Genomic DNA, 22,898 nt, shown 5'->3' on the forward strand with positions numbered 1-22,898 from the left:
GTGGCAAAACTTGTGGTTCTCCCTCCAAGAATTCAGGAGAAAAAGAGTAAAAATCGTGACCAGTATGTTTAGTCAGAGAAAGCTTGATACAGCCTCAGTTTCCTCCCACTCTAAAAGAGTATCTAGATTTTTCCCTATGCCTTTGAAAGGCTGTGGAAATAGCTGAGGCAGGGCTGGTCAAGAGCATGAAACTGTGACTGACTTGGATCAGCAACTTGGACAGATTGGCAACTGAGATCAGAGACCACAATGTGCATCTCAGAGGATGCCTGTGTGGAAGAATGATAAGCAGATAACCTCTCACCCACCTTCCTAATGGTCCCAGAGGTTAGTCGCAACTCCAGAAATGAGGACTTGAAGCCCTAGAATGAACTCAGGAGATCCTGACTTGACTGAAGTCTGAATTTACTAATGGAAACTAGGCTTGGGTGAGCATACCCATAATTAACTAAGATGAAGTTTCTGTCACCTGTGGAATGGGACCCCAAATAGAAATTATAAAAGATACAGAAAAATGAAGATCATTATATTTCTTGCACACGTGAGTGTGAGGCCTGCAATTAGCACCACTTCATGGGTAAAATAATCTGTATGTGTGCTGAAGAGAAATAATGCAGTATTGAGGCATTTCAGATTACATATGAGGTGCTTCCAAATATCTTGTGACCTTCAGAGGATCATCTGAACTAAGTTTTACCTCTTCCACTGCAGTCAATTTCTTCTCTAGGTTACTCTAGCTACGTAGTGTGAGACCCTCATAAAATCTGTAACCTAGAGACAGTTATTTTCTTAGTCTCCTGCATTTCATTTAGAGACAGATAACTCTGAGTTCAGTTACTAAGTCTATCACTTGTGGTCTATGACTTTGGATAGGTTATTTAACCTCTCTGATTTTTGGTTTCCTCTTTAATAGAATGGGGATAACCAAGTACCTATCTCATAGCATTTTATGTTCATGAGATAATGAATATATAGCCCCATTCACAAGGCATAGCACGTAATACCTAAAGGGATCATTTCTTTTACTCATCTGTGTGTTAAACTCTTGGAGGAAAACCATGCAAGTTTCACTAAATCATGATTTACAGTTTATCAAACTAAGATATTTTGAGAACAATGCAACGTGTAGGAAAAGTAAACTCTTCTATTGTTTGAGGGTAGTTGTTATTGTATTTAATTATATGTAGACTCAGGAAAACTGAAAACCTACTGCAAACAATTAGAGACGTCAATAAAGTAAAGTAGCAAAGTACAAAATTACATGGAATCAATAAGCAAAAATCAATAGCTTTCATATTTCCAAATGACAAAATAATATACACTATATTACATACAAACTATATTAAATATAAAATATCTAGGCATAAATTTAAGAATGTGAAAGATCTACATAAAGAAGTATCTTAAATGCTACCTAGAGACATGAAAAAGACTGAGACCAATGGAAAGGATCATATTCTAGGACTGGAGGACTCAACATCATAAAGATGTCAAAGGCCTGGCACAGTGGCTCACTCCTGTAATTTCAGCACTTTGGGAGTCTAAGGCAGGCAGATCACTTGATCCCAGGAGTTCAAGACCAGCCTGGGCAACATACTGAAACCTCATCTTTAAAAAAAAAAAATTAGCCAGGTGTTAATGGCACATACCTATAGTCCCAGCTACTTGGGAGGCTGAAGCAGGAGGATCACTTGAGCCTGGGAGAGGGAGGTTGCAGTGAACTGAGATTGCGCCACTGCACTCTAGCCTGGGTAACAGAGTGAGACCCTGTCTCAAAAAATCCAAAACAAAACAAAAACCCTCAAGTCTCCCAATATTAATTCACAAATTTAATGTAATCCTAATATCAAATTTTTAATGTAATTCTAAAAATGCCTTTTTTTAAGTATGGGGACTAAATTAGGGGATTCTAAAGTTCATATGAAAAATACATAAGCGGCCGGGCACGGTGGCTCACGCCTGTAATCCCAGCACTTTGGGAGGCCGAGGCGGGCGGATAACGAGGTCAGGAGATCGAGACCATGGTGAAACCCTGTCTCTACTAAAAATACAAAAAATTAGCCGGGCGTGGTGGCGGGCGCCTGTAGTCCCAGCTACTCCGGAGGCTGAGGCAGGAGAATGGCGTGAACCCGGGAGGCGGAGCTTGCAGTGAGCCGAGATCGCGCCACTGCACTCCAGCCTGGGCGACAGAGCGAGACTCCGTCTCAAAAGAAAAAAAATACATAAGCGGACGGGCAGGCACGGTGGCTCATGCCTGTAATCCCAGCACTTTGGGAAGCCGGGGTGGATGGATCACTTGAGGTCAGGAGTTCGAGATCAGCCTCACCAATATGGCAAAACGCCGTCTTTCCAAAAAAAAAAACAAAAAATTTCCTGAGCATTGTGGTGTGCACCTATAATCCCAGCTACTAGGGAGGCTGAGGTAGAAGAATTGCTTGAACCCGGGAGGCAGAGGTTGTAGTGAGCCTAGATCATGCCACTGCATTGCAGCCTGGGCGACAAAGTGAGACTCCACCTCAAAAAAAACAAAAACAAAAACCCATAAGCAAAAATAGTCAAATTTTGAAATCAAAAACAAGTAGAAACAGAAAGTTTTCTAGCAGAAACAAAAACTCTTTTTAAAGCTACAGTTCATAAAATAATATGGTATTGGTACATGAACAGACAGACCAAGAGAGCTGATGGAATTTCTGGAGATAGATTATATAGATATAAAAACGTAATATATTTTAAAGATGGCATTCCAAATCAATTGGCAAAAGTTGGGTCCCTTAGTAATGACCATTATCATAGTCATCTTTTTGTATGGCTCCTATACTTTATTTGTAAACACTGGGAACAACTGATTGTATTTTAGTGAGAGTATTTCCCTCTGGCCTGATCTAGTGTCTACCATTTCAGGAGAACCAGCCATATAACAGTTGTGGTTTGCGTCAGAAGAAAATTTAGCATTTGCATTTTAAGTTTCCAAAGGAGAGATAAATTCTATGCAATAAAAAATTATATTTGAGGAATAAAATAAAACTATGAAATACATAGCTGGAAAAACATGGCTTACTTTCTATTCTAAAAAGCAATATTATGATTTTTAGCCATATAAAATTTTATGAGAAGTAAAATATGTGGTAACTAGAAGCATCCTTTGGGAGAGGAAGTGCTGGAGTTATTTTGCTGGGGTCATAAGTTTATTGCTGTATTTCTATAAATTTGTATATTTAAAAAATAAATTAAAAAGCAGTGACAGGACACACTTTATATTATTTATTTATTTATTTATTTTAGACAGAGTCTTGCTCTGTCACCCAGGCTGGAGTGCAGTGGTGTGATCTCGGCTCCCTGCAACTTCTGCCTCCCAGGTTCAAGCGATTCTCCTGCCTCAGTCTCCTGAGTACCTGGAACTACAGGCGCCCACCACCGCGCCTGGCTAAATGGTGTATTTTTAGTAGAGACTGGGTTTCGCCCTGTTGGCCAGGCTGGTCTCAAACTCCTGACCTCAAGTGATCCCCCTGCCTTGGCCTCCCAAAGTGCTGGGATTACAGGTGTGAGCCACTGCGCCTGGCCTCCCCACACTTTATATCTTGAAAGGATTAAACACAGCTTAAATTTACTTATTAGAATAATCTGTAGAATATTAATTTTCTTTTCCCAACAGCTGAATAAAACAAATTGCTTTAAATGAGAAAAAAAAGTGAATATGAAGAGCTGTGCCTAATAGTCTACCAAACTGAAGAATTTAAAAGCATGTATTTTTTTACAGAAGTTGTTTTGTGTTATTTAGCAGAGTCCAGATACAAATTCACTTATTTTGAAAGTCTAGCACAGATTTACCCTATAATTTCTAGATGAAAGTAGACTGTGATTCAGTTTATGTATATAGATGAAAATTCATGCCATTTTTCAGAGATAAATAAGCATTAATTAATCAAGAGAGTCTCAGGAACCAGAGTAGATGAGACGTTTTAAGAAACACACGGTGAAAATCATCAGGAAATAATAAACAGTCCAGTTAGAATGGGACTTCAACAGACAAATTTTCCGTCAATAGTTACAGCCTCAGAGTCTACCCAAGTGACAAACATTTAGACAGTGAACAACTAGTGCTTTGTAGTAACAGATTTTAAAAATGCTTTCTGACCTATCAATACATTGAAAGTATCACTTGTAATCCAGGCAACTGTAATGATCAACTGTAGATCAATTCTAACTTTAACAGATGTTCTCTATGTCAGAAATGCAAAATCGAAGTCTCCTATGGATTTTTTTCACGAACTGAAGCATCAGTGAGATGTATAGATTCCAGAGAAAATAAATTAATCCAGGTTATAGAAGCAACTGTATTAAAAGTGAACATTTCCAACAACTGAGGGGAGTTTTTGTTCCCCGCATTCCAAACTAGTAGGATTGAGTTTTTAATTGATCTAATCGTTTATTTCAGCCTCATGGGCAAAATCGGGTATGGAAAAGTGATAAGTGAGGTTATTCTTCTGGAATAAAAAACTCTGGGAATTCTGCTCTAAATTGGCAGACAGCTGTCATCACAATAAATAACAAGTAAATATTGTTTTTGCATAAACTTATACACCAAGAAAAAGCTAAGAAAGGAAAGTGCTGGAAAAATATGTTGTCTCCTATCACTACAGTGAATAACTACATTGTTTTTGTATTTTTACTTTTTTTCTAGAGTAGAAGAAGGTAGTCGGATTAGCATTACAAATCTTGGACTCCAGAGAGGAGGTTGAAACTTGGGAAGGTGGTGTTTTCAATATTTGGAGGTTGCTCCTCTCTGGCTCTTTGACTGTGTGTGCACTCTTTCCAAAAATGCTTGTGTTTGGAAAGTGCTTCATGGTGGTGAAAAGTTTGAGCAGAAAAGATTAATCAAAGTTTGGGTCTTTCATGTTCAATGCATAACATATTCAGCTCTTGGATGTGAACTCTTAGCCAAGAAACTATTCAAATATTATTCAGGGGCTGAATGTGAGCTTTAACTGCAAACAAGAGGTCAACTTTACTTAGTCTTAACTCATTCCTCTTAAGTTCTGAAATGCTGTGCCTTAAGGATTTTAAAAAATATTTTCTGCATAGCTCCTAATATCATATAAGAGGTCACTGAGAGTTCCTTTTATTTATTTTATTCTTAAATGCTTAAGGAAGCACATTCATTTGACCTGAAGTATGAAGGAAACAGGAAATGGTGGACTATGACTGCAGCACATCCAGTGTGCTCCTAGAGGGGAGGAGTGCTCTAGACTACCTAGTCTTTGTCATTTAGTACAATGTGACTAAATAACACATAACAACTTCTGTAAAAAACCTGTCTTCAAATCAGGAAAGTGTTCTTATCTACAACTACCCTTCCTGCCTCCAGTACTTTCTGATTTACTCATCTTTCCAGTGCTCTCAGATTTTTCTCACTTCTCCTGGAATCTGTAACATACTGTAAGTTTTGGATTATGTTATTCCCAAGGAAGAAGGCATAATTGTGGGAAGAACTATTATCCAGACTTGATCCACCATTCCCAAGCTTCCAAGGTGGAATCCTGGAAGAATGCACCTGTGCCCCAACTAAGGAAGGCAAGTGCAGTGCTTCTAGTGTATCCTATGATGTTCTTCTTCCTGCCCTGCCATGCATCCACTTCTTGAATTTCTGGAGCACACCCTGCTCTGCCACAAAAAAAAAAAAAAAAGTTTCGTGAGATGAAAGCATATTGCATTGGCAAGCCCAGTGATTGCCCACATACACTGAGAAACTTCCAACTTGCCATATGCTAAACTAGATCTTTTTCATAATTCAGGAATCATGTCCTCTTTACATCCGTTTTCCTTATCAATTTGAAAAAGAAGCAACTGAAGGAAGACTTGTTTTAAAGAGTCACTTGGTCAGGTCATGATGCTTAATGGCAACCAGATGCTTAAAGGATAATAGGAGCCTGGATACTCTGTCTCTAGGATCCAGTGCTTTAAAAAGTTGTAATTGTTTTTAGAAGATTCCCACTCATAGTGGACTTAGGACTCGACCTAGGGACCTATAATCACAAAAATATTTTCCACATGCACTATATTACGTTGGAGTATACATTTCAGTTAATATGTGCTAAGGAGTTGAAGAAAGGTTGTATATGATTCATACAAAAAAAATTAGGCACCAGTGTCTTAAGACAATGCCTGGTCCTTGGTGGGCAACCAATTAAGTATTTGTTGAATGAGTGAATACAAGATACTTCCTGAAAACAGAAAGACACAGAAAGAACCCTGCCCTTCCGAAGCTAATAGTGGGACGTTTCTTGTTACTGTGACTCTAAGAAGGGTTATAGCACCATTTAAACGTCTCTGGGTTCCAAGAGGCTTCTAATAAACAATGTTATTTATCCAAGGGGGTGTTAATTAATTATAATAAATATAGCCTTTTTGAGTGAGTCTTAATAGTGGAGTTTTAAATTAACTTTGAATGTAGTCATTTAGTGGTATTAAACAGGGAGGGAAAAAAACCTGTCTGTGATTGACGTTTGTGGTATTTTTAAAAAAGGTTTTTTAAAGGTAATAAAACATTTCCCCTTGCTATTATCATTTGTCTCTAAATATTGATTTAATATGGCTTGAACATAAGTAATGCCTCCCCAGGACTATAATTCAAGTTTGAATCACTAGAAGCAAACTGAGTACAAGATGCCGCTTGACTATATAATCAGTCCTGACCCCTTGATTCCCTTTTTCTTTCACATGGGTTTATGTTGCCTGTCGAAATTAGACCACAAGTTTATATTTTCACAAACTGCCTACCATCATCAAAATTAAACTGTGCAGAAACATATTATATATTGTGGGCCCACTATGCATCAGATTCTGTGGCCTTGACTTACATTATTTTATTTAATTCTCATAACAGCCCTGTAAGTTAAAACCCATATCCCTATTATACAGCTGAGTTAACTGAAGCCACAGAGTTATAAAATATACCCTTTGGTTACCTTCCAAGTAGTTGCCAAGCCCAGATTAAGTCTATCAATCAATTACCAAGACGCCTTTTTTCCCCAGCACTAGTGCAGCCTTGCCAGGCAGTGGCAATAGTTTCTTGTTTTCTTCTTCAATGTCAGTTTCCCCATCCATATTAAAAAATAGCTAAAAAACAAAACAACAACAAAAAACAAAACAATAACTAATTGGTTAGTATCTGTACCTTAACAATGAACATTGCTTTATGTAACTTTTACAGAAAGCTACTTTATTTGATTATAACTCTGTAATGAAAACACACTTATTTAGTACTACAACCTTGAAACATGAAGTAATTATTATATTCAGTTCAGGCTATTGAGAAGTTAGACATATTCTTAAAGCAAAGGGCATGACTGAACATTAGGGATGTAAGAAAGCAATGGTCTTGACCTTATTTTTTTTTCATATTCTTTTCTATGCCATAACATAATGGCTTATACTTACGTAGTATAAAAGATATCTGAAGACTTAAAAATGCTCTGCAAACATTTAATTCTATTAACCTTAAAGTTAATTTGACTAATTTATCTGCTATCATGCTTTTATTCTGTAATTGAAATGAAATTTCACAACATAAATGACATATATTTCTATGCATATGGCTTAGAAAAAAATTATACTGGAATTTTTAATTTGCCTAATGGCTTTTTGACTAGATTTATCACTCATACACTCTCTCAGGAAGAAGGAAAAAAGGAATGAAGGGAAGGAGGGAGGGAGGAAGGAAGGGAGGAAGAAACAATGGGAAAAAAAGAAAAGAAAAAACAGAGAAGAGGGACAACTAATTTGAAGGTGATAGAAGCTTTTGAAAACATTTTGTATAAAATGATGATACAGACACTCCTTTAACTTTAGCTGAGTGTATTCACCTACTTTTGTTTGTGCAGACAGCAGTTTTTGCCATTTAAAAACACTTAGGGAAAAAAATTCAAGTAAAAATATTTTGTAAAGACGAAATGATTTTTAAAATGAAAGGTACTTGGCATTCTGTAGCCATACTGTAGTGTTTTCATTTAGATACCGTGTACCTTAACTGGCATTTTAGTTGAAACATGAATTTTCTCCTGTCGGCTGAATCATAGATTAGGCTCTAGTGGGATCCTATTTAAATTCCAGTATGTGCTGAATAGAACTGTATAGAGTTTAGCTAGTTTGAAAAATCGGGAGTGAGGCCCATTTGACATCTTATACATATCTTTTCTTTGTTTCATTCTTCCTCCCCAAATGTATCCCTCTCCCAGTGCATTTCCCTTAGCGTGGAGCGTAATTTCTGTTCACTTGCTTTGCTTCTTAAGAGCTGCCTTCCCTTCCAGTCTTGGGCAGCTCCACCCCTTCTCACAGACCAAAGTAAATCTGCACAATAATGAGCCATATAAGGGAGGAATGACATCATCAGTTAGTGGTCCCAAGCTGTTTTGCACAACATTCACCTTTCATTGTTCTGATGACAGGGCTGGAATGTGACGGTTAATTCCCTGTGGAGTAGGGGTCTGAGCAAGGCCTGCTGCTGTTGAACAAACTTCAGTACCCCCTTATAAAAAAACAAAAACAAAAACAAAGCTACTATGCTTCCTAGTATTAAGGTAAGGAAGTCAAGATCTGTTTTGATTTAAGCAATGTTAGTTACTCTTGTCCATGCGCATTTCATTTGTTAATAGGCTTACTTGGCAGTAAACTCATTTCTAAGTGTTACTGCAAAGAGCATCTTGGAAGCTGGGTTTGGACATTTGTAGAGCCCTGACTAATCTGACAAGGGCTGTAAGAACTCGACAACCTTTCAGTTTGCAGCTACAGGTTTTACTGAGTGTGGATGGCGACAAGCCTTGAAAATTACCAGCTTATTGTGACTTTCCTTGATGCCTCAGAATCCTTGATTGAAACTGGCCAAGATGCACCTTGTTATGGTATGAAGAGTGCTCCTGGTTTTCTATGGTGGGGGAAGTAATTTCATCCTACAGAAACCTTGGGGAGTTTGTACCAGAACTGAAAAATCTCTTGTCTTACTACCAGCAGTCCTACTAATGTGTTCTGAAGGCTTTTAACAGGCAGCCTTTCTATATACTGTAAATGTATCTTCTAATGTATGATTTCTTGATGAGCAAGCAACTAATTTCAAGTAAAATATTCTTCCCAAAGGTTTGTTGTTATTGTTGTTGTTGTCATGTGGATTTTCTGCAGCTCTCTCTTTGCATGTGTGGAAAAGTCTTGTAAAAGTTGGCAATGAATTAGAATGCATAGCGATCCAAAGAAAGCCGTGTTTGTTCTGAAACACTCAGTGTGGCAGTGATAACAAGAATAATAAAGTAAATAGGAGGTTTGATTTCAAAGTGGGAATGAGAGTAAAGTTTGGATTATGTTAAACAATTGTGTAAAAAGTTGAACTTTAGTAATTTTTCAAAATGCCAAAAAACATTGTCTAAATTCAGCAGAGTGTATAAAAATAAATAGCTTGATTTAGTGCTCAGTAGGGCTGAAAGATCTGTGAGTCTTTCACAAAAGAACTTCATTTGGCCAAAACCAAATTTTTATAGTGTGATTTTAGATTCACATGACCCGTTTTATAGAAATTTGAAATGGGGGCAGATGGTATGGTTTTCATTTGTGTAAATTTAATTTGTGTAACATTGGTTGTCAATACTGTTTTGTCTCTGTGTTTAAAGTGATGAATATCTTGAGTTCACCTATGATGAAAATCTTGGGTTCACTACATTGAACTTCCTGGATTCTTAATTCCGTGTGACTGGATGAACTTCTGTTTACTTGTAAAATTAAGTATCCTTTCCACAACAGAAGGATGCTCACATTTGTTTTTCTTCTAGATTAACAATAGTCAAGATCAATACAAAATTAAGTCTGAGGTTTTGGAGTTTTGTTTATTGTTTCAACATTTTATTTTTTGAATTAGTTTTAAAGTTCTTCCTAAACTGGGTGAGATAATTATTAAATAGATGTTAACATAATAATTCAAAAAAAATTTAGCAAAATTTTACATAAGCTTATATTTAAAACTTTTTAAAAGACCTTTAAATGTCATGGCAATAAATCCAACTGCCATTTTAAAAAGGGAGAGGTTTACTTTTCTGAGTAAGTAAATGAAAACACACCAATAAGTGATGTATATACTTAAATTAATTTGCTACCTAAGTTATGTCTAAGTTATTTTAAACAGTATTTTATTTGTGAAAATGGATTTACCCAAGAGACAAATTAGATTAGTAGTATCTTAATTAAGAGCTTTACAGTAAAATATTTTTATATTGTGAGCTCCCGTACTGTGTAAGCTTAAAACCATGACTTTTGCCCAGCACTGTATAAATGTGTGTGTGGAGTAAAATGAGGTGTATGGTACCTTTATGGATTGTCTCCAACTTCTTTGACTAGTCTCAGAAAACCTCATTCATGCTGCCAGCTCCTCATGTTATGTTCATCCATGGGGGAAAGTCCACAAGTCCATCCCATGGGGGAATGGCTCCTCACACTGGGAGGTGTATGTGAGAGGAGACCCTCACACGTGGGAGACCCTCATACTGTGAATTCAGGGACTGAAAAACCTACCTGCTTCTAATATCCTCCCTGCCCTCTGGCTTCCCCCAGGGAATCCCTCCATTTAACTTATTTTCTGAGGGAGAGAATTTCCTGTGGCAATATGCATTTCCTAAATATAGCATCCCATAATTAGGTGTGATGAACCTGGGCAACACATTCCTTAAGAATGGGATATGGAAGGCCTCTTTGAGTTGGGGAGAGAAGGCGAAGGGGCCACCTGGAAGGGAGAGCCCAAGATCACACATTTAAGTGACAAACTTGTATGGTTCATGGCTTTTCCTGTTCCTAGTGAAAATTATTAGGTAAATTCATTCACCTGGCTGATTATACACATTATCAAAAAGAAAGAATAGTACTTGCTTTTTCTTGTTTTAAAAGTATTTCATCTGCCAATCAGAGCGAGTGTTTGAAAAGTACTTTGAGCAACATAGAAAATAGGAAAACACAATAAAAGGCATATTGTTGTCCTCTTTGGGGAGAGGACGTAAGAACAGAAACCTGAAGGTTGAGAAAGAAGAGCCCATGAGACTACTGTGAACTGCTGTCTTGGTTCGTTCAGGCTGCTATAACAAAGTACCATAGACTGGGTGGCTGATAAACAACAAAATTTTTTTTTCTCACAGTTCTGGAGGCTGAGAGTTCGAGATCAGGGTGCCAGCACAGTCAAGTTCTGGTGAGGGTCCTCTTCCTGGTTGCAGACTTCTGTCTTTTCCTTATATCCTCATGTGTGAGAGCTCTCTGGGATCCCTTTTCTAAAGGTAGTAATCCCATTCATGAGGGCTCCACCCTTCTGACCTAATCACCAATCAAAGGCCACACCTCTTAATACCAGCACATTGGGGGTTAGGGTTTTAATATACAAATTTTGGAATGTGAGAGGATATAAACCTTCAATTCACTGCAGTCGTACAGGTTGTAGCTTACAAGGGTGCCTGACCAGTGAAGGAATGGGAGCTGAAATAGAGTCGTAGCATGGCACTGATTCCACAGAGAGGAAGGAGATCTTTCCAGTTCTGACAAATGTGCCACGTGGGTTATACCCCTGACAACAGGAGAAGGGTATTGGCAAGGCCGACAACTGCAAAAGCCCTGAACAACTACTTCCTCCATCCATGTCCCCATCCTTGGGTGTCCCCGAGTAGCCATTTAAAGGATAAATGGCATTTAACATAGCCTTGCAATATGTATATTTTTATTCCTATCCCCTAATACACTGACAATGGAGAGGAGACATTCTACCCATCTTTGTTGCGTTATTAGTTAATGAATCATGTGTCAGGCCTCTGAGCCCAAGCCAAGCCATTGCATCCCCTGTGACTTGCACGTATACATCCGGATGGCCTGAAGTAACTGAAGAATCACAAAAGAAGTGAAAAGGCTCTGCCCCACCTTAACTGATGATATTCCACCATTGCCATTTGTTCCTGCCCCACCTTAACTGAGTGATTAACCCTGTGAATTTCCTTCTCCTGGCTCAGAAGCTCCCCCACTGAGCACCTTGTGACCCCCGCCCCTGCCCACCAGAGAACAACCCCCTTTGACTGTAATTTTCCACTACCTACCCAAATCCTATAAAACGGCCCCACCCCTATCTCCCTTCGCTGACTCTCTTTTCGGACTCAGCCTGCCTGCACCCAGGTGAAATAAACAGCCTTGTTGCTCACACAAAGCCTGTTTGGTGATCTCTTCACACGGACACGCATGAAATCATGGTCATGTTCTATATGAGTCAGGGAGCTTCATACTAGAGTGTGTGATCAGAGAGTTCCCTCTCAGTGACTGTCAAATATGGGCCTCCTGGATGGTCAGCAAATTATCAGAAAATACCAGCCATTTCTGTGGCTCATATGAGCAAACAACGAACAATTCCCTAGACTTTAATTTGTATTATGACTAAGTGGTATTTACTAGTTACATATTGAGCAACTTATTTTACAACATATATAGCATTTATAAATTTAAATTAGCATGTTACCAGATTTCTTGAAGACTAAATCAGTGTTTTACAATATAGTCTAGCTGCCACCCAGTTTGCAAATACCTACAAGTTTCTGCTTACCTGGTGGTAGGAAATGTAATCATCTCCAAGACGTATAATTTGTTATTAGTCATGAACTTTTCATGGTTTTCAGTTCTTGCCATCTATGGGTTTTAAAGGTAAATTACTATGGATTAAACTTCACAATCAGTTTAGTTTGTTGTGGGTTGTTGGGCTAACCCACAGAGAGCCCATAATGCAGATCCTTAGTTTATAATTTTTAACAACTAGTTCCAAGGCCCATCATCAATACTCCTATTCTAGAGCAGAATTATACATAACCCCCTCAAAATCTGGTGAAAAATAAAACTTCGTTTGTGATAATTTGCCTGAGCTTTGTATGTTTGCCATTTAAATTACTTGAATTATACTAGCAAAGTAAATGTAATTAAATTACTGGATTTTTAAAAAATGTATAGGATATATAATAGTTGTATAGCTTAAAATCATAAATATAACTACAGGATCTTCTCTTATGAAGAAAAAGCAGTTCACAAAAGCGGCTAGCAACAGGTCTACTGATTTTTTCTCTTCTCTTTCCATTTTTTATCACCAAGTTCTTTTTTAGAGTGGGACTATGTGAAATAGGCCTTCCTGCACTGGGCTAGGGTCAAAAATTTGAGATCACAGGCTCCAAAATGTTGCTGGTCTGTATAAGACAAGAGGAGAAAAAAAGTGTACGAGGGCTTTTGTAAACTCATCTTCACTACTAAGAAATACAAAACAAAAACAAAGCTCAAAAGTTTTTGTCCTATTGGGAAGGATTCACCATTTCTCTCTTCATAAAAAATGATTCTCTGGCACTCAGAAATCAGAGCTGGAACTAGGGTGAGGCAAGTGAGGCTCTCGCCTTGGGTGCAAAATTTAAGGTGATGCCAAAAAACTCAGTAATCAAGATATACTATATTTTAATGAACTATTTAAAAAGTATCAAAATTAATGCAAAAAATCTACGATGAAGAAAATATCAAAATTTCAAGTGAAGACGGGCTCTGACTCTGCAGTTGTACAACCCAACCCTCATCCACTTCTCTCTCATCCTAGCCCTGCACAGTATATTAGGGACATTAGATTAATTCTGGATAACTATAATAATAATCACCATATTGAGGAACTGAGGTAATTTATTCAGAGGTAACATTCTATAATTGGATCATTGGTAACACAAAGGATATGCTTGAGGTCATGGATACCTCATGTACCCTGATGTGATTACCACACATTGTATGACTGTATCAAAATATCCCATATACCCCATAAGTGTATATGCCTACTATGTACCCACAAAAATTAAAGATTAAAAATTAAAAAAATTAAAAAGTAATGCCCTTTCTGAGTTATTTGGTAAAACCATGCCCTATTATGTTAACAAGGTCCTTAGCTCTATACTGTACTCTAGTTGGGAAAAAACGCATTGTGACTAAAGACTTCAAACTACATGCAAGCTTGACTCTTTGGAGGTTCATTCATCTTTAATTACTATCATGCCCTCTGTTTTGGAAGACAGAGAGGCATACACAAGGAGAGAGTTGAAGAAAAGCAAAAATAGTGTTCTGAGAAGGGAATTAACATGGTCTGGCTAAGAAACAAGCTTAGGATGACTTTTCGGTGACATTTGTGTTGCAAAACGGGGTCCGATGGATTAAGATGGGGACAAGTGACAAAATCTTAAGGAGTCAAAGGGACAACTGATGCTCTGGAGCTAATGCTGATAAATTTGGAAATGTGGTTGAAAAGTGGGAGTGTCAAGAATGTTGGACAAAAGGAGCCCTGAAATCTTACACCACTTTATTCCAAGGAAGAGAGGTAAGAATGAATATAGGCAGATGTCCCCTTAAATATTTAGGAGCACAGATTGACAAGTGTTCCAAGGATGGTGGTTATCACAAGAATGGATAATCAGGATAAGCTTTAAAAAAATTCTCACTTCCCATTTCCTTCTCCCAAACAGTTTGTCCTTAGACCATAAGGAGAAAGATAAATTAACACGTATCTGTAGAATAGGACAGAGTGACAATACTTTCTCTGCATATATATATATATATATTCACACACAAAAAAACCTTAAAATACTGATCCTGCCCTACCTGTTTCCTGTGTTCACTTTCCTGTTTCTCCTTCCTTTTACAAGCAGAGTGACATGATCTGATTTACCCTCTCTTAGGATCATTCCAGCTTCTGGGAAGAGAACAGACTGTGGGTGGACAAGAGAGGAAGTTGGGAGTCAGATTAAGTGGCTCTTGCAACAATCCAGATAAGACATGATGGTGGCTTGGGCCAGGGGGATAGCAATGGAGGAAGTGAGAAGTAATTGGATTCAGGATATATTTTGAAAGCAGAATTGACAAGATTTGCTGATGAACTGAATGCAGGGATGTTACTCAAGATGGCTGTAAATTTCAGTCCTAAGCATCTGGAAGAGGCAGGTGTAAGTGACTGATATGAGGAAGATGTGGTTGGAACAGATTCATGGGGAAGATTGGGAGCTCAGAAGAGATAAAGAATGAACAGCTCAGTGGGCTCATAGCTAATTGAATGACAATGTCTACGCTACTGAATGGATTGATGTCAGCAGGAGGGAGATCTGGAGAGTGCTTTGAAAGGCTCTGTGCATTGACCTGTCTATTTAATTAATAATTGGGGTCATCTTGCCATTGACACAATGCTAGGTATAAGCTGTTATTCTGGGTGACAAAATAGAGTCCAAGGGGCATCTTGACAATTCTAAGATAAACTGAATCAAGCAAGATGAAGTTAACCTAAACAGAGTCTGGCAAACCTGAGCTGTCCAGGCAATATCAATTTGAGCAATAGCATTGTTATGAAAGCACAGTGTTTGTGCAAACAGATCTGATTCAAAATCCCAACCTGCCTCTTCTTAGTCATGTTCTCTTGACTAAGTTAAATAATAATTTACCTTATTTATAAAATGATACAGTATTGCCTTGCTCAAAGGGAATGAAAATTAAATGAAATAATAAAGCTCTCACACTACCTAGGAGACCTTTCCTTTTATTTCATATGTTGTCAAAATTAGGTATTAGCAAATATTGGAGTTGGGGTGGGCTTTATTTAAACTTTATTTTATTTTAATAGTTTTTGGGGAACAGATGGTTTTTTGTTCAGGGATAAGTTCTTTAGGGATAGCTCTTTAGTGGTGATTTCTGAGATTTTGGTGCACCCATCATCCGAGCAGTGTACGCTGAACCCAGTGTGTGGTCTTTTATCTTTTACCCCTCTACCCCACTTCCCCGAATCCCCAAAGTCCATTGTATCATTCTTATGCCTTTGCGTCCTCATAGCTTAGATCTCACTTATAAGTGAGAACATATGATATTTGGTTTTCTATTCCTGAATTACTTCACTTAGAATAATGGTCTCCAACTCCATCCAGGTTGCTGTGAATGCCATTATTTTGTTCCTTTTTATGGCTGAGTAGTATTTCATGATGTGTGTGTGTGTGTGTGTGTGTGTGTGTATCTATCTGTCTATCTATATCTCACCTTTTCTTTATCCACTCGTTGGTTGATGGGCATTCAGGCTGGTTTCATATTTTTGCAGTTGTGAGTTACACTGCTAAAATATGCATGTGCCAGTGTCTTTTTCATATGGTGACTTCTTTTCCCCTGGGTAGATACCCAGTAGTGGAATTGCTGGATCAAATGGTGGTCCTACTTTTACTTCTTTAAGGAAGCTTCATAATGTTTTCCATAGTGGTTGTACTGGTTTACATTCCCACCAGCAGTGTAAAAAAGTGTTTACACATGATGTGATCCCTTTCCACCACATCCATGCCAACATCTATTTTTTTTATTTTTTAATTATGGTAATTCTTGCAGGAGCAAGATGGTATCTCATTGTGGTTTTGATTTTGCATTTTCCTGATAAGTAGTGATGTTGAGCATTTTTTCCAAATGTTTTTTGGCTGTTTGTATATCTTCTTTTGAGAATTGTCTATTCATGTCCTTTGCCCACTTTTTGATGGGATTATTTGTTTTTTCTTGCTGATTTAAATTCCTTATAAATTCTGGATATTAGTCCTTTGTCAGATGCATAGTTTGCAAATATTTTCTCCCACTCTGTGGGCTGTCTCTTTACTCTGCTGTTTTGTTTTATTTTGTTTTTTTGAGACAGAGTCTTGCTCTGTTGCCCAGGCTGGAGTGCAGTGGTGCAATCTCGGCTTACTGCAGCCTCTGCCTCCCAGATTCAAGCAATTCTCCTGCCTCAGCCTCCCAAGTAGGTGGGGCTACAGGTGTGCACCACCACACCCAGATAATTTTTATATTTTTAGTAGAGATAGGGCTTCACCATATTGCCCAGGCTGGTCTCGAACTCCTGACCTCAGTTGATCCACTTGCCTTGGCCTCGGCCTCCCAAATTACTGGGATTATAGGCATGCGCCACTGTGCCCAGTCTGATTATTTCTTTTGCTGTACAGAAGCTTTTTAGTTTAGTTAGGTTCCATCTATTTATTTTTGTTTTTGTTGCATTTGCTTTCGGGTTCTTGATTATAAACTCTTTGCCTAAGCCAATGTCTAGAAGAGTTTTTCCAATGCTATCTTCTAGAGATTTTATGGTTTCAGGTCTTACATTTAAGTCTTTGATCCATCTTGAGTTGATTTTTGTATAAGGTGAGATGAGGATCCGGTTTCATTCTTCTACATGCGGCTTGCCAATTATCCCAGCACCGTCTGTTGAATAGGGTATCCTTTCCCCACTTTATGTTTTTGTTCACCTTGTCGAAGATCAGTTGGCTGTAAGTACTTGGCTTTATTTCCGGGTTCTCTATTCTGTTCCATTGGTCTATATGCTTATTTTTATACCAGTACCATGCTGTTTGGGTGAATATGGCCTTCTAGCATAGTTTGAAATCAGGTAATTGATGCCTCCAGATTTGTTTTTTTTGCTTAGTGTTGCTTTGGCTATGTGGGCTCTTTTTTGGTTCCACATAAATTTTAGGATTGTTTTTTCTAGTTCTGTGAGGAATGATGATGGTATTTTGATGGGAATTGCTTTGAATCTGTAGAGTGCCTTTGGCAGTATGGTTATTTTCACAATATTGATTCTACCCATCCCTGAGCGTGGGCTGTGCTTCCATTTGTTTGTATCATCTGTGATTTCTTTCAGCAGTGTTTTGTAGTTTTCCTTGTACAGATCTTTTACTTCCTTGGTTAGGTATATTTCTTTCCTTTTTTTTTTTTTTTTTTTTTTGGTTAGGTATATTTCTAAGTGCTTTATTTTATTTTTATTTTTTTGCAGCTGTTGTAAAAGGGATTGAGTTCTTGATTTGATTCTCAGTTTGGTCATTGTTGGTGTATAGCAGTGCTACTGATTTGCGTATAGTGATTTTGTTTCCTGACACTTTACTGAAATCATTAATCAGATCTAGAAGCTTTCTGGACGAGTGTTTAGGATTTTTCTAGGTATAGGATCATATCATTGGCAAACATTGACAGTTTGACTTCCTGTATTAGTCCATTTTCACAATGCTACAAAGACACTACCTAAGACTGAGTGATTTATAAATAAAAGAGGTTTAATTTACTCACAGTTCTGCAGGCCTGGGGAGGCCTCAGGAAACTTACAATCACGGTGAAAGGCAAAGGAGAAGTTAAGTTCCTTCTTCACAAGGCAGCAGGAAAGAGAGTGTAGAGGAAACTGCCACTTTTAAAACCATCAGGCCTCATGAAAACTCCCCCACCATTATGAGAACAGCGTGGGGGCAACCACCCCTATCCAATCACCTACCAACAGGTCCCTCTCTTGACATATGGGGATTATAATTTGAGATGAGATTTGGGTGGGGACACAGAGCCAAACTATGTCACTTCCTTTCTACTGGTTTGCATGCCCCTTATTTCTTTTTCTTGACTGATTGCTCTGGCAGGATGGGCTTTTGAGAGCCTCTTGAAATATTAGGACTAGAGATTGTCTAGGACCTGAAACATTACCTCCCCAGAAAAAGTTTTCTTGTCAGCCCCTTTAACACCACCTGAAATGTCAGCTCCCTTCTCTTTACCTTCCCCACCTGTGCTTCCACCTCTTTCTGCCTTAAGATTAATAACCAATTTTATGTTTTCTATCATATTTTAAGTCACTCACTAGTAATATTTGTTTACAATCTTTCTCCCTTTATCTGACATCTCAGAACACTTTCCAGGGTTTAAAATTTTTTTTTCTGGTTTTTAATTGAGATATAATTTACATACAGTAAAATTCACCAATTTTAATTATATAATTTGATGAATCTTGACAAATGTATGCACCATCAACAATCACAGAACATTTGGGAATATAAAGTTGAGCTATTAAATTCTAAATTCACATTTGGAGCTCAGAATGGAACTACTATGCCACTCATTTACCTGGGTTTTTATTCCAATTGCCATTATTTAATTAAATGTAAAAAAAACACATTAATAAAAAGTTTTCTAAATGGCAGAAATAAAAAAGGAAAAACTTCTGGGCCTACACTTTTAAAGTCTTCTGGTTGAAAATAATTAAATTTCTGAACATGCTGATAAGTGATCAATTTGCAAGTTAAAAAGTATAATTTTGGCTGGCCATAGTGGCTCATGCTTGTAATCCCAGCACTTTGGGAGGCCGAGGTGGGTGGATCATCTGAGGTCAGGAGTTTTAGACCAGCCTGGCCAAGATGGTAAAACCCCGTCTCTACTGAAAATACAAAAATTAGCCAGGCATAGTAGCACATGCCTGTAGTCCCAGCTACTCAGGAGGCTGAGGTGGGAGAATCACTTTAACCCGAGAGGCTGAGGTTACAGTGAGCCAAGATGGCACCACTGCACTTCGGCCTGAGTAACAGAGTGAGACTCTGTCTCAAAAAAAAGTATAATTTTATTCAGTATGAAATAAGAAATTAAGAATATATTTAAGAATACTTATTAAGAAAGGCAACAACAATTTAAAATCTCTGTTAATTCATTTACTTGTCTTTCTTTGTTCCCAAAAGAGGACTAAATGCTTGCAGAAAATATAAAATTTGCCAAGAATAAGTTTGATTTTAGGATACTTAGGGCTCTACCTGTGACTGCTGATGGGAATCAGGGTAGTAATTTATTTTTTTAGTCTTAGTCTTCTGGTTTGTTTCCTTTTCATGCTAATATGTTTAGAATCAAGGCATAGTTGAAGAATGGGAAGGTGAGCAGAGAAGATAATGGAGAGGAGGTGGTAAGACTAGTTGGCACAAGCAACACTTAAATCTCTTATTCTGCTTCTTAAATAGCATAATTACACGGAAATGGTACCCAGTAATGTAGAGCAAATTGATTGTTTGAAGTGCAAAATGAAATTGTAACTATTAGGAAATTGTTGAAAAAAAAAGAGATGTAATATGCCAAAGGCATTATGTTTTGTGAATAGATACATGCTATATTTCTGAATGCTGAATGCTTGTTTAATGTAAAATGAGGATTTCTAAATATGAGGGAAGAGAAAAAAACATCTGCAGGTGGAATGCTGAATTGACTGGGGAGGTGGATAAAGTGAGACACAAGCCTGTTCCTGCCTTCCCAAAACCCTCTTCCTTGGGTGCTCCTGTGTTGCTCCGTGGCGCCCTCTTTTTCTGTATCTGTTTCTCCTCTTCTCTCTCTGCACAGGCCTTCCATAGGTCCTTCTTATTCTTTTTATCTCTCATTTTTGGACATTTCTCAAAGTTTTTTCTCCATCCTATCCTTTTTCTCTCTTTAGATATGTTCTACTTTGGAGATCACATTCATTTCTATGTCTAAGGAAATATCACCTCCATTATGGAAATAAAAATCTAACAATTACCAAGCTTTTTAGCACTGTGAAAATTTCTATGTAGGGTGGGATGGTTGACAAAATGGTCCCATGTTTCCCTCTGATTTTCTTTCCTCCTAGGAGTTCCATCACCTTAATTACCACTGTTCTTCCCAATAGACCCAAGGGTGTACTGCTCCAACATTAGACTTTTGATCCAACTGTGGATGAAAATCCCTTTCCTTTAAAAACAAAACAAAACAAACAAACAAAAAACTACAACAGGCTGGGCACAATGACTCACAGTTGTAATCCCAACACTTTGGGAGGCCAAGATGGGAGGATTGCTTGAGGTCAGGAGTTTGAGACCAGCCTGAACAACATAGTAAGATCCCATCTTGAAGAAGGAGAGGGAGAAGGAGGAAGTAGAAGAGGAAGAGGAGGAGAAGGAGGAGGAGGAGGAAGAAGAAGAACTAAGACAAACCAGTGACAAAAAAACCTATGAGAGAAAAAAAGGCTTAATTCAGCCTGTTCTAATAGTCCCATAGCTGTTTTATAGGTTAAATAGAGGTTGTTCAGCCTCCAGTGCTACAGGTAGACAGATAGTAAGGGATATCTTGCTCAGCCCATATAGAGAAGGCTCCCTCCCTCATTTGAGGTTTCTCAGTTGAGAGACACATTTCTTTTCTAATAGTCTGACAATTAAAATGGACACATTCTTCAAGGGAGGCCATTGCTCATTAGACAGAGACACTCATCTAATAACCACTATTAATATAAAATTGCTGGCCTAATAACAACTGCAATATCTGTTTAACAAAAATGTATACTCACTCAGCATCGTGGAGAACTTTAGTTAATACATCTCTATTTAGGTAATTTCCAGATCTATATTTGTTTTTTGTTTTTCTTTTTTTTGAGATAGGGTCTTGTTCTTTTGCCCGGGATGGAGTGCAGTCATGTGATCTCGGCTCACTGCAACCTCTGCCTCCCAGGCTCAGGTGATCCTCCCACCTCAGCCTCCTGAGTAGCTGGGATTACAGGCACATGCCACCACACACGTCTAATTTTTGGTTTTTTTGCTTTGTTTTGTTTTGTTTTGTAGAGATGAGGTTTTGCCATGTTGCCCAGGCTAGTCTCTAACTCCTGGACTCAAGCGATTTGCCTGCCTCGGCCTCCCAAAGTGCTGGGATTACAAGCTTGAGCCACTGCTCCCAGCCTACAGATTTATGTTTCTAATTCAAGTTTATATCTTCATTCTTTCTCTTGTTTATCCATTCAGTCAATATTTCTTGAGCACATCTTATGTGTCAGGCATTACGCTAGGGGGCAAACTAGACAAACATGGCAGCTACCCTCATGGAATTTGCATTAACAGAGGTAGGCAGACATTAAAAAAATTATAAGTTGGGACAGCCATTGCAGTAATTGAGCTCCATAGAGACAGCACCGGGGCAAATGAGAGCCGGACGGGCACTGGGTGACTCTGCCTTGCTGAAGAAAAATAACTAAACATGGGCAAAGGAGATCCTAAGAAGCTGAGAGGCAAAATGTCATGATATGCATTCTTTGTGCAAACTTCTCCGGAGGAGGAGCATAAGAAGAAGCACCCAGATGCTTCAGTCAGCTTCTCAGAGTTTTCTTTTTCTTTTTTTTTTTTTTGAGACGGAGTCTCGCCCTGTCACCCAAGCTGGAGTGCAGTGGCACAATCTCAGCTCACTGCAAGCTCTGTCCCTTGGGTTCACACCATTATCCTGCCTCAGCCTCCCGAGTAGCTGGGATTACAGGCACCCGTCGCTACGCCCGGCTAATTTTTTGTATTTTTAGTAGAGACAGGGTTTCACCGTGTTAGCCAGGATGGTCTTGATCTCCTGACCTTGTGATCCACCAGCCTCGGCCTCCCAAAGTGCTGGGATTACAGGCGTGAGCCACCGCGCCCGGCCACAGAGTTTTCTAAGAAGTGCTCAGAGAGATGGAAGACCATGTCTGCTAAAGAGAAAGGAAAATTTGAAGATATGGCAAAGTCGGACAAGGCCCGTTATGAAAGAGAAATGAAATCTATGTCGCTCCTAAAGGGGAGACAAAAAAGAAGTTCAAGGACTCCAACGCACCCAAGAGCTCTCCTTCGGCCTTTTTCATGTTCTGCTCTGAGTATCGCCCAAAAATCAAAGGAGAACATCCTGGCCTGCCCATTGGTGATGCTGGAAGAAACTGGGAGAGATGTGGAATAACACTGCTGCAGATGACAAGCAGCCTGAAGAAAAGAAGGCTGCAAAGCTGAAGGAAAAATACGAAAAGGATATTGCTGCACATCAAGCTAAAGGAAAGCCTGATGCAGCAAAAAGGCAATTGTCAAGGCTGAAAAAAGCAAGAAAAAGAAGGAAGAGGAGGAAGATGAAGAGGATGAAGAGGAGGAAGAAGGTGAAGAAGATGAAGATGAAGAAGATGATGATGAATAAGTTGGTTCTAGCACAGTTTTTTTTTCGTGTCTATAAAGCATTTAACCCCCCTGTACACAACTCACTCTTTTTAAAGAAAAAAATTGAAATGTAAAGCTGTGTAAGATTTGAGTTTAAACTGT

General features: G+C 38.5%; 1 protein-coding gene and 1 pseudogene across 3 annotated transcripts in view; both read left to right on the forward strand.

Annotated features, from left to right (window-relative positions):
• Window positions 1-22,898, forward strand: part of FILIP1 (filamin A interacting protein 1) — a 200,812-nt gene that overhangs the window by 150,294 nt on the left and 27,620 nt on the right. The window lies entirely within an intron of this gene.
• On the forward strand, window positions 21,832-22,871 carry LOC105738979 (annotated as a pseudogene).

Source organism: Nomascus leucogenys, chromosome 3, assembly GCF_006542625.1.
Source record: "Nomascus leucogenys isolate Asia chromosome 3, Asia_NLE_v1, whole genome shotgun sequence".
NCBI classification, from domain to species: Eukaryota; Metazoa; Chordata; class Mammalia; order Primates; family Hylobatidae; genus Nomascus; species Nomascus leucogenys.